Here is a 13796-nt window from a genome sequence, read left to right as displayed (position 1 = left end):
TTGAAATATTTGTTACCTTTCCAATAGGCTTAGCCAGAAAGAGGAGCAAAGTTAATGAGCTGCAGAAATGCTTATTCTGAAGGCTTGTTTCCTTACTTTGATTCTGTACATGTGTGTTGCCTAATACAGTAATTTAAGGATGACACTTTCTGAACCGTCTGATGCAATACATGACACCTGGCATGCTGCAAAGGAACTTGAGAGTCTGTAGGGGTTTAATTTGTATTTTATCATCTGCTAGCTGTACCTATAAGAACATAGCAAATGCTCATTTACTTATTGTCTTGGACTATTTCTCTGCAATGCAATTGAAATAATAGAAGAGTGAATCAAGAACAGCAAATAGATCCACGTGGCCATTGTATGGAACTATGACTTCATGCTGCCTGAAGACTTTGTGGAGTCTTCTTTCCTGGAGATATTAAAAACCCACCTGGACAGGAACTTGTGCAACCTGCTCTAGGTGAACCTGCTTTATCCAGAGGGTTGGACTAGATAATATCCAGAACTTCCTTCCAGCTCCAGCCATTCTCTGTGATTCATGTTGACTGAGCCAAAGGACTTTCACCAGACTTTTTCATTCATGTTTGTCTCCTCTGGCATCCATTTGTGTAATCAGATTAGATTATTATTGTGATCAGATTATTGTCGTAATCCTTTATTGTAAATATGGTGATTCAGTAAAAAATACAGTGATTTAAGAAAGTAAATATTGATAGCTAGTTCATGATGGTTGGTGCACTTTAGAGAGATAGAGATGAAAATGCAGTACCTGTAACACTCACAATGAAAAACTCAAACCTGGTCTAAGTTTAAGTAAGTTAGAAACTGTCTGACCACACACACTTAAAAAAAACAAAAAACAACAACAACAAAAAACCACAACTCCACAACCCAAACAAACAAAAAAGCAAACCAAAAAACCCAACCAAACAAACACAAAAAAAAAAAAAATCCAACCACATTAGTGTAAACTTTTAAGCAGGGAGAAGAATCTTAGAAATCATTTAAAAAAGAGGGCTAAATGGACTGAAAATTATCTAGTTCTTCTCTTGACAGTTTAAAACAAGTTTTAGAGACAATGTTTCCACAACTTCCCTATGTGGCCAACAACAATCCCTGGCTATCTGTGCTGTTAGCCATTCTATATTGTTTTTTTCTTGGTGTCTAGTCTAAACCTTCTTTCCTGCAATTTAAACTCAACACTCGACCAGTAGACACAGGAAAGTTTATTTCTTTTCTGGTTGAAGTGCCTTTTACATATTTGAAAACTACTGACCTTGCTTTAGGGAGAAAAAACCTAAAAAAAAAAAAAAAAAAGCATCCATCGGCACTGCAAGGTCAAATTGAATCCTTAGAATCCTTAGCAGTACAAGTCCTGACATCCTTTTTCAGGATCTGAAAGACTCATGACATGGCCAAGAAGCTGTTGCCAGTCAAGGAGATGAAGGTGCTGTAGACTTGGCTACTGCTGTACCAGGAACACACCCAGCAAAGCAGGAAGGAAGAAGGAAGGACCCAGGGAGCTCTGAAGATACCTTGCCAATTCTCCTAGAATAGGAGTTCCCACCTCCTGTGCTTGAGGACAGGCAGCAGTGACTTGGACAAGCATCCTGCTAGCGCCTCCAGGGATCTGGCTTGCCTTTAGTTTTTCTGGTCAGGATAGCCCACAGGGCGGAATGAGGCTAAGGAGTAGGATGCATCTGTAGCACTCCTTGGGTTTTCAAAAGCCAAAAGATTAATTCGTTCAGGATGATTAGATAAATTTCTGTGGCTATAATCTAAACATTTTATAGCTCTTAATGCTCTTGATTTGCAGTAAGAGTAAGCTGGCACTCTTGAGACAGAGCTACATGTGATTGCTAAAAATATTCCATTTTAAATATAAACAAACTTATGGCATCATTTGTATTTTGTAGTGTCTAGATTTTATCTGTGGCCGCACAAGGAAAAAGATTCTTTTAACAAGCTTTAAACTAGAGCCAAAAAAAAAAAAAAAGTTGGTCTGGTGCATTCTTGTTAGCATTAAAATTAATTACCATAGACATACATTTTTAAAAACAGTTCCTAAAAAGTAATATAATAGAAAGCAAAGATAATTACACAGTATTGTTGCACCAGCTTTGTGCTGTTCATGTTCTTTCTAGGTGATATAATGAATCATTCTAATTGTGAGTATCCATATATGCTTAAGTCTAGGTGAAAAGCTCCATCACTAGGAAGAAACACCTAGCCTAGAGTGATAACTTAAGGCTAGACACTTATGTGGCTACCAGAGGGGAAAGCAGGTTAGTTTCTTTTACCTCATGATTCTCCTCCCTCTCTTTTTTCCCTTTCTTTTTTAGTTCCTTGGCTCTGTGATTTACACTCTTGCTGATCTACTGTTTTGAGAACCTGATGTTGTGGAATCTTTAAGTCATCTGTGACCTAGGTCACTACAGACAGGAGCAATTTAGTAAAAGTATTAATTGAAGCTCTCTGCAGATCTCACTTCTGCAGATGAAGTTTCACATCAAACATACACAGACTGCAACTCCACTTCCGAACAGACTAAGATTTTCAATATCTCATAAACAGGCTCCTCAATCACCAGAATCTAATAAGACTATAATCATCATTGACACTATAATGATTAAAATGAATAAAACCCATTAAGAAAAGTCATGTTGAGTTATTAAAAGTTTCGCTCTGTGTGATATGTAATCTTTTATCCATTTTTTATGATGAAATCTGTAACCATCTATCCACAAAAGACCATTAATTTACTGCTCTGTGGATGTTACCATGCTCTTTAGTTTAACAGCTTATCATTGATTTCTTGAGGGAGATATTATATTTGGAGAAATACACATGGAACTAAAGCCAGTGTGTTGCTGTAAATTTGCCACTGACAGGATGATCAAAGTGTTTTGGTCTAGTCAAAGCAGAGGGCTGGTGAACAAGTTCAGAAGAGCCTATGGTCATATCCCTGCTGTTGTAAGCAGACCCCGAGGCAAGGCAGCAGATACATGTTTTCAAGAATCACAAACTCTTGTAAGAAAAGGTCATGTGCACTGCAGGGGGAAGCACAATAAAATTTCCATTAACTAGAGCCTAGTTAACCGGCTTATTGGCATCTATTAGAAACAAATTGCAAACAAAACTGATCCTATTATAAACTTCCCCTTGTTCCCTCAGTAAAATAAAGTCACTGAATGACCCACAAAAGATGAGGAACGCAGTTTGTCAGATGACTTGCTTTTTTTTCAAGGGAAGTATTATGTTTCACACACTGAAGGGTCTCCAATCGTGACTGGCAGAAAATTACATAGTTATGGGAAATAAGTGAATCAGTGCATCAAAAGTAACCTGGAGAAGGGAGGCAATGCACTTCTGCTCACATTCTTTTAATAGGGACTTTTTTTCCTCCTAGGCAAACAGCAATAAAAAAATGTGAATGGAAGGATGTGTACACAAACTTTCTGTCTAAGTGGTGGGAGAGCACTCTTCCTGAAGTGTACATTTTCTCATAATAAACCCAGCTCCAATATCTTTATTGCTCATCTCCTTTTTAATCTTATTAACAATAAAGCCCCAAAATGTTTTGAAGAAGTCAAATAAAGGGTGTTCTCTTTTTTCTTTTTTTTTTTTCCTGAACATTCTTTCCATTTACCTGGGCTTACTAATAAATTGTCTTTCCCAACATTTTTAATGCTGGGTCAAATCTTCAGATTTGACCTCACTCAAAAGCAGTAAGGATATGACAATTATTACTTGCTGAGAATCTGACCCAATCTCTGTATTTTCCATCTTTCTGGCTTTTTCCTTCAGGCGCCTCTTAGCACTTCAGATATAGCTATGAATTAAATAAAGTCCCTCTTGGTTTATCTGAACATGCCACAAGCCAGTACCACAGAAATGCAAGTCCCTTTGCAAAGGGAATAAAACAAAAAAAAAAAAAAAAAAAAAAAAAAAAAAGCTTTTCAAATAAATATAGGCATGACAATTATAAAAGTCAATTATCACCCTCCTCTCAGCAAAAGAAAGTAGGGGATGGGGGATGCAGGAGCATGGAACATACAATAATGACTGTGGATGGTTTTTTGACATAGAGTACAGCTATAGGGAAAATGCTCTGATTTTAGGCACTCTATTCAGAGACAAAGGTGTGCCAAGGAATTTACAGAGAGGAGCTTGCTCTGACCAGCCTTGGCCCTTTGGCCCTTCACATGCTCCACCAATGGAGGATGCTATTTATCTGAAAAACCTAATTTTCTCAGCAATGCTTTTGAAAGAATAATAGAAAGCCTTCAAGAAATTGTTGTTGTAGTAGTAGTTATGTAAACTATCGTAAAAGTTAAGTCTTTCTCTTCAGAGCAATAACTGACCCTTACTTCGAGGATGGTGACAAATACCTGCCATGATCATCTGGTTTTATACAACAGCTACATGCTCTACTGCAAAAAAAAAAAAAAAAAAAAAACACAACGTGAAGGAGTCCATCTACTCTGACCTAGACAAGAGTTCTTCCTGTAGTCCGAATCCTGGATTTACTGAGTGATCCATGCTGAGTTCTACTGCAGCATTTTGTGGGTCCCTGTGATGCTATTTTTCTTCCCTTGCGAGTGTAAATGAGAGATTAACATTCTATTGCACAAATGCCCCAGAGACACAGAGCTTCTGGCCATGGGGGCTCTTTCACATTTTTCAGCCTGATGCTTTGCAGAGCACAAGCCAGCCAGCTCAGTGCAGGTGTCTACAGATGGAGTCCTATGACTTGGGTGAATCTGAAGTATTTCAGTTTGTTGGCCATACATTGATTGACTGCCATTAGCAGAAAATGGGTAGTCTGAGGTATTTATGGTGAGCTCTGCAATCATCTATCCTTTGAAGAGCATTAATTTACTGCTCTGAACATGTGACCACACTCTTTAATTTAACAGTTCGTCTTGCTTGGGGGCAGGGAATTTGTTAGTAACAGGTTATTCTGACAGGTGACCTATATTCCATTCCTATATTCCAGCAAAAAAATGAGGTTCCTGCCAGGTCTTCCCTCACTGCAGCTCTGGTCAATGGTTTGATTCTGTATAAGTCAGAACACCCCGTACTGGGAAACACCGAAGAAAGGAGTCTCAAACTGCCTTTCTGCCTACTGTCCCCACCCCAGCTGTTGCCAGAGCATATGCCTAATCAGGAGGAAAGAAAACCAAATACAAGTTCAAATTCCAGTTGCATACCAAAGTGCTGGTATTTCTTCATGATCCTTGCAACAAATCACTAAAACTCTGGAGCATGGCTTGACTACAGTCATGTATTAATACGTAGCTTCAGGTATTATGAAAGCAAAGATTTCTCCCCTGCCCCTGGACTAAAATATGGGAGGGAATAAATAGGAAAATTTGTGGCTTAACAGATGTTTGGTTCCCTAACAAATATTGCAAACCACAGTGAATGATGTCTGTTATCGAAAGACTTAAAGGGGAAAGTTACTAGCTAGATGAAAGCTTGTTAAGGAGAATTCACTATGGTAGTGAATTAGGTAAAACAGAGGAAACTGTCTCCATCCTTGAAGGAATATTTACTTTAATACACCACGGACAAAAGATAAATTGATTGCTAAGATGTGCATAATTTTAAAGATATTAATGGATTTCATTTTATCTTCATGTTATTAAAAATATACATCTTTCAGCAAGGCAGTGAAGATTTTGTTGCATAAATGTTTCCCTGCTGTGAATCTGAACTGTAATTAGTTATAATCTTTTGAGACAACTCTTACACTGATCAGAAAAGTGAGGGAATCATGAGGGAGTGGCATGCTTACGGGAATGATGAAAAAACAAGTCACTTTGAGAGTTTTAGCCAATCTGTTCAATGGTAAGGGGTGTTTATGGACTGATGAGTCAGCTGTTCCACAATTACAGATGGAGACAGCAACAAAATCTCGCTGAGTTTGGCTATTGGAATTATGTGGTTTCATAAATAGTATAATATTGTTCTCAGCAGGTAAATGGTGTATTTTAAGGATGCCCACTTTACCACACATAGAACTATCCAATGGCTGAAAGTCAAAAGGCCGCCTGCTAAATGATGATATAAATCCATAGAATTACTTGATTGGAAAGTAATTGCTGAAGCTTTGTTCTTGTTGTGAAATTATAGTTTACTGTATAAGCAATATTTTCATTGTAAATATTTTCCTGCAAATATATCAGGGGAGAGAGGGCAGAAGAAATTTTTGCTAGTGTATGTCTCATCAAGGTGTACCACATTCTCATTTTATAATAAACGAGTCATAATGGTTGGTCTATTTTTCCTTCCATCTGATACAGAAAAAGAATAAATTTCTTTTTCCTTTCTTGCTCAAACATTATGTCTAGAAATGTAACCTCAGCACTGTCTTTAAATTGGTGAGCAGGTACAGATTCCCAGATGTGACTGTATCAGGAGAGTGGGATGTTGAATGGCACCTTTTTTTTTCTAAACACAGAATATCAGCCCTCAACAAAACAAAGTATATGAGGAATATGAGCCGGCTAGTCCTTCTTTAGCCCCCTGCTCTGTCTTGCAGTTGTTCCTGAGCCTTGTCTGGTGAAAGCTCCTCTCTCCCTGCTCTCTGACTGCGTATTTGTAAGCAGAGGCAGATGAGAAGTTTCACAAACAGCCCAGTGAAGCTGGAGAAGTCACTGAGATCTGGTAGCACTGCATGGAGAATTGGTGTGCCAAAATCCTGACCAAGGTGGTCAAAAAATCTCTTCCTTCACAAAGCATTAAGCGGATTTTTTGATAACCCCTCAAGTCATAATCCCTTAGCAGCCAGGCCCCAGACTTCTTCCCTTTCAGTCTAAAAATCAGCCGAAATTTTCTGAGGATCAGTCTGTAAGATTGCTATTATTTCAGAGTTGTCTGAAAAGTTATCCAAAGCTTTCATCATTCATCACACAAGTAAACTTTGCTCTGCAAGTCCAATGACATCTTGATGTTCTTTTTTCTAAAATGTTCTTTTTATGGAATATTTTTTACAAAATAACTTATAGCTGATACTCAGGAGTATTCATCATGCAGCAAGCTTATTTATACCCAGCATAATGCTAAGTGTTATAGTCCTCAAATTGCAAATGTCTTGCTCACACTGGGGATGCAAACAAAGTCCAAAGAGTTCTCAACTGAACCCAGACATTGCAAAATTTAATGCAAATTACTGCCATGAAAAACTGTGCTGGTATTTTAAATGATTACACATACGGGTCTATAGAAAGTCATTTTGAAGTCTCATTTCCGCAGGTGTAAAGTGCCTAGGCTTTCAAAGGAACTATTAGGACTTGTCTAGGTATAATTAAAATTACATAATTCATAAATAATAAATCCCTTTTTTTCAATTACTCTTCCATCTAATTATACATCAGTGCTTAATTGGTATTTAACTCTGTCAGTACCTTGGTCTTTATGTAAAAGCAGAAAAAATACTTTGGGTTGGAGTCCACTTAACCAGCATCTTACCTGCATTCCAATATTTTCTCACACAAAGTAAAATACAGATTATCTAAAATTAGAGTGTAAATTGTCTAGAAACTATGTCAAGGGTGAGAAGCAGGTATGTTTTAAGGCTTTTAAGGAGAAACTTAGGCTAAGCAACAAGGTTTCATCCAGGACTCACATTTCAGTTTGCTGTTAGATATGGAAATACAAGTATAAAGGGGAAGGAGTGTCTCAAGAGTGACTATTGGTGCTGTCTGAGGCACTGCATAACAAAATAGTTTCCTGTATAGTTCTTCTGGAGATTAGTGTTATTTTTAAGTGGGTAAGTAACCAAGAATAATTTCTTAATGTGAAGACTTCTCTTGCATGGACAGCCATGCTGAGAGGCAATATTTGCCTCAAATCTCCATGGATAATTTGCAATAGCGTTTTGCTATTCGGAAGTTGTATTGCTGATTTCTTTCCTGTAGTCTAACATTTGCCATTAGTCTATATTTTAGCATAATATCAATGTACCTACTGGCACATATATTATGTTGCCATTCTAAATTGCTGATGCAATGGCTGGATTCCTCCTGGACTCTGAAAGGTAATTTTTCTCAGGTTTGCCATCAAGTCTTGAATTTGACCTCTGAACTCTGCATGACTACTCATGGAGTCAGTCAGATGGGAAAGTTACACCACTGTCTGAATCTTCCATTATAGCCATTGCAAGGTCTCAACAATCTCTGCAATAGATAATCCACAGGCACATCGAATACCATTTGGTAGCAACGCTAGAATTGTACTCATTTACAAAGCTGTCACTGAATTTGCAGCAGTGCTTTGTACTTAGAAAATAATTTGTTTTAATTTATCTGAAACTGTCTACCTCTGCACATGCTTTACTGATGTGAAGATACACATGCTTTACATTCATGGTGTTTAAGATAGAAGATCTCTCTCTTTAGTAGCTACTAAAGTAGCTACTGTTTTACCTGCTACCCAGGTTAGGAAAAGAATGGCAAATATTCAAAGGGGCTATGTTTTCAGCTAATTTGTTCTATATCACAATGTTTGCATCTAATTTGGTCTCTATCATGATGTAATACTTTCCCATTCATATTTAAACTTCAAAGTCCCACATCAATAAACCTTCTTTCCATGCTCATTCACCTATCACATACTATACTCTACAGAGTAAAGTGTGCATCATCCCACTGAATCTCCAACACATCTGAATGGAAGAGGGCCGAATGAACTTGCCAGCACTCTAGGTCTGCAAAGACAAGTTCTCTGTGTTGAGGATGTAACATGTTTTTTCTTTCTATATAGAAATGGGGGAAACATTTGGCAGCAACACCCGAAGGTTTAACATCTACACCTTTGTTTTGGTTTATCAACAATTTTTACTTTCTTGTTTCATTTTAAAAATTACAGAGGTATTACATGAGAAATCCTAGATAATATCTTTATAGTACGTTGAGACAGACCAACTGTTTCCAACTGTTTAAACAATATCTAATGTGAACATACTTCAGCTTCGCTGGCTTTGAAGCGTAAGTTTAAAATAACCATTGGGATAGAAACACCATTATTCATAAAAGTAACAACAGCAAGTCAATAATAAAAGTGTGCTTGCTAGAACTTGCAGCACTATTACTGTATATAATCCCAAAACCAAGGACATTTGTTTAGAAATCAGGGTATTTAAAAACAACTTAGAGTCTTAAGCTCCGTGCTCCATGTTTGCCTTTCAGTTACAATTTCAAGTTTTTCTTCCCAAAGAAGACATTTGGAAAATAATGTTTTTTGGTTTTGTTTTTTTTTTTTTTAAGGAAAGCCAGGTCCTCTTGGTGCTAGGACTCACAGCTTCAAAGAAAAAACAAAACACTACAGAATCATGGAATAGTCAGGAAATTTGTCAGCCCCATGACACAGCAACGCATTTATATTCTAGAATACAAATTGCTAGTTCAGGCTGCACGAGGCCAAAAGGTTTGCCCCCAGAATGGGCCTGGTTATCAAGAAAAGTTACAAGCATTCACACAGCCTCATGCCAAAGCCTTCTCTTTCCATCCCTTGCATATGGAAAAAGTTAGAGAACCCAAACAACTAAATCAGGCAAGAGAAACAAAAAGAGAATAACAATGACTTTCACGTGTCCCATAAATATACCTTGGCAGAGAATCCATTTGCAAGCACAGCACACTAGACAATTAAGGGCAATTTTTCAAATGTGTTCTCTGAAATTTTAATGTGGTGTTGCTTGCCTGATTTTCATGGGAAAACTCATGTTTTCATGTTGAGCTGCATGTGAAAGCTGGCATGCAACCATTCCTTGTGTACTTTTAGAGGCTGTGAAGAAGAGCCTTAGAAAGTTGAACCTACTGGTTACCATTCTAATGCAGAGAAAAAATATTTTTTCTTTACCTTGATCTTGCAGTGTTTTCACAAGCTTCAAGTGAAAATAAGTGTTAATTCCTCTAAGTAATTTTTGCAAGGTGTCTGTGGTAAATTACCCGCAAGATGTAAGTAGGTTCATCTGATAGCTGGAGACCCTTAAAGTGTCTATTAGAAAACTATACTCATGAAAGACTTGCTTATTGATTGCAACCATTATTAGCTCAACTGGCCTGAGACAGAGAATAAATATGCATTATACCTCTTGAGAAAACAAGTTTCACAATTACACAGATTTTATTAGACAAACAAGATTTTTTAAAAGCTTGTATGGTCAGTTCCTCTTTGGAGAGGCTTGTCCAGCTTGGAATCATTACAAGAGCTAACAGCAGCTCTCTTATTGCATGATTCATCTGTCCCTATAGATGACCCTATATATCACTGCAGAGTGTGCTGATTAGAAGGGATGTTACTAGGACCCAGAGGCCTAAATTGCTGCTTAAAACTGCATTAACATTTCACATTTATTAACTCAACATACAAACGATTGATCTGAAAATAAAATTAGTGGTTTCTCTGGCATAGTAGTGAAGAATAGCTCTTTGTAATGGAAGAAATTCTCATTCTTGATTGCATAACAGTAACCATTAAATTTCCTTATTATAAAGGCATCTAATTAGCAAAGATTTTCATTTTTTCCCAATACCACAGGGGGCAAATCACTATTCTGAGCACATATCACTTAGGTGCATAAAAATTTGCATTGTGCTGTTGGTTTTTCTTTTGAGAGAATGCCTGGGAATATAACAGAATATAGATATGACACTGGTATTTTCCATACAAAATTGAAATTCAGTTCAGCAGAAAGTGTGTAGAAAGGAAATGTATTTGAAGGTTCTGTTTCCTCTCTGTCCTCTCGTTCTTCACCACTCCCTGAAAACTTTGTAATGGATATTGTTACCACAAAAAGAAAATTGTTCTGTTGTTGGATATAAAATTCCCCTGCAAAGCACACAAAGGTTTTCAGTAGGGCCCTTCTTCTTCTAGACATCCGCTTGCCTCACATAAACTACAGCTGCCATTTAAAACCACAGCTTGCATTTCAAGGATGCTCCAACTGGGCTTACTTCAACTCCCTCTCCTCCACAAAGTCCAGCGCTGTGAAAGAGAAATTAAAACTTCGAGATCTACCGGGGTACACAGACATGGAATGAATGACTTTGAGGTTCGTGTCTGGAACTCCTCCTCGCGCTGTGTCTGTTTCCACCGGAGCCGCAAGGCTTGGCAGGCAGATCGTTACGGCTGTCTGTCAGTCTGATTCGCAGAGGCCGCAATCAGCACCTCACCCCCCCGTAATGCTTAGGCCAGCAGGTTCAGTGAGCGCAGCAGATGCACTGAAAGGCAGCAAACTCTTCTGAAATGCAATAATGCAGTTCTCTCTCCGAGATCCTGCACCAAGCTTAGAGCTGTTTTGAGTGATGTAAACATACGTGTCATGTATGGTGAGCATTAACACACATACCCAGGCCCTCTGTGTGGGGGAGTGATAGGAAATATTGGTATCCTGAGTGGGTCCTAGACATTTTTATCTGAATGGAAATCAGTGGCAATCCTCAGAAGAAAGTCTTTCGGACATGTTGACAATGCCTATAATGTAGCATCTGCAATTTTGAAAGCATGGTACCGCTTGTGGTTTTAGGATTATTTGGTTGGGGGTGGGAGGCTCCTAGTAATGCACACCTTTCTATCTTAATAACTGTATTAAATTTGTATAAAACAAGTGAAATTAAAATCATAATGCTTATGTGGGGATGGAATATGCATCACAGTCAGAAGATAGGAATTTTAGCTCTGCACTCAAGTATCTCAGCTATCTATGCCTGCTTTATGGAATTGCTGAATGGAATGAAACAGCATGGTGAACACAAGCAAAAATTCCTAATTATTTTTATGGGAGGAAAGGGGAAAGAGGAGAGGTAAAAACACAACTTAGCCTCTACATTATTCTTTCAGTCAAAGTCTGAAATAGATGTACAAAGCCACAATCCCGCCCGTTGCTCTCTGCAACTACATTGATCTCAAGTAAGAGTTCATCACTATTTGAATTGAGGAAAAAAAATTAAATCATCACAACAAAATATTTCCTTTCCCAGCTAGAACTGCTGATTCAACTGCAACACTCAGCTACTGGAGACAGCATTTGAAAGTTGGTTTCAACTCCTTACAGGCAGCCTCTGGATCATCTCTTGCTACTTGTGTATTTCTTACTATTTCTGGCCTCTCTTTGGAGAGCTGTGGAAATGCAAGTTTTCTCTCCATGTTTTTATGCAGCAAACCCATACCCAAAATGAAGCAAGGGTCAAACTGGTGGTTAGATATATTGTCTTTCATTCCAGGGCTTCTTATAAAAGTGCTGCTAAAACAGCTGTGGTGGAATCAGACTGCCAAGAACGCCTTATAACACAAGAGTATATCCAACTGGTTTATATAGCCTTAATTCAAGCAGCACAACTAATGATAATGATATGTTACAGTATTATTATGCCAGGAATGTATGAAATCAAGAGAGAACATTTCATTTTAAACTTTGCTGATTTTTCACATTTGCTTAGCATTTTCTCTAATGATTTCTTGCACTGTTTTTATGCCACCTCAGATAAAGTGCCATCATACATGATATTTGCACCATTAGGCACAAAGTAAGCGTTAGTTATGATCTAGAGGCAATGCTGTGAAGCATTAAAAAATGTAAAGGAAATGGTTTTCAAGCATACTCTTAAATGCTCCGAAGCTTGAGTGTCCTTTGCTTTCACCAAGCCAGCTGGGTGATGTTCTGCATTTCAACAAAGCTAGCTACCATTTCCAAACAGATTCATATAAGATTTTCAGCATTCATATTTGAGTGAGAGGTCCAGTAAAAAACACATTCACACAGAAATGCAGAGAGCAGAAATCCAATGAACCTATCTAGATGGAATTTAGTGAAACAAAACACAGTGGGTACAATTAATCATCAGTGAACATGGTCACAATGACATTCTTTTCAAGGAAAGGAAACCATTTTCTGTCATAAGCTGCATCTTGTCAAACAACACCTCTAATACTGGTTTTTATTATGACTCTTGTCTTTGTGGAGCATAACAGTGATTTTGACTTGCTGCATAGATAAAGGGTGAATAATGTAATTAGGCTGAATTAATAAAACTCATGCTCTTGCACTATTCACATGTCAGTATGGGAATTTTTCTCAGCTATTTCCTAATGCTGAAATCTAATAGAGTGGAGTTCCACAGTTCCACAATTATTCAGTTCGTCCCCTGGCTTGTGAAGAAAGAACAAGACTAGTTTTGAGCTGTGTGAACTGTTCTTCCAGCATTTGGCTACATCAGTTAGAGTGCAGTAAGTAAAACACCTGAAAGAAATGATGGAACAAGCTAAGATCTGCTGAAAACTAGTCCCTTGGTATACATGTAGTCCAGACCTTTTCATGTTGTAGTCCCACATAAATGATTATAGTCTTTTATTAGAGTTTTCTTAATTTATTTACACAGAAAAGCTGACCTAAGGTCCGGGATCTGATTTTCCGTGAGTTCACTGTTTGCAACTCTACAGCGACTCTTTTTGAACCATCAGACATATAAAAGACATTCAGATGATTTATGGGAGTGGATCTTGCTGCCAACATCTACCCTGGTGTGAATGATATGCATGATTCCATTGCATTTCATGAGCATTAACCCAATAGCACTCAAAGATGGAAGACAAAAATGTTGCTTGTGTAAAATTTTTAAGGTCCCATGTATCCACTCTCTCTGTGTACAAGAGATTTGCCATAACTTCATATTTGTTCTTTAATTTTGATATCAATCATTTAAACAAAAATAGTCTAAATGTGTAGTTTAGAAAATAACACAGCTTTGTGACGAAAATTATAGTTTATCCTCAAAATTAAGGTG

This window comes from Motacilla alba, chromosome 2 (genome assembly GCF_015832195.1).
Source record: "Motacilla alba alba isolate MOTALB_02 chromosome 2, Motacilla_alba_V1.0_pri, whole genome shotgun sequence".
Lineage (NCBI taxonomy): Eukaryota > Metazoa > Chordata > Aves > Passeriformes > Motacillidae > Motacilla > Motacilla alba.
This window is presented reverse-complemented; position numbering follows the sequence as displayed.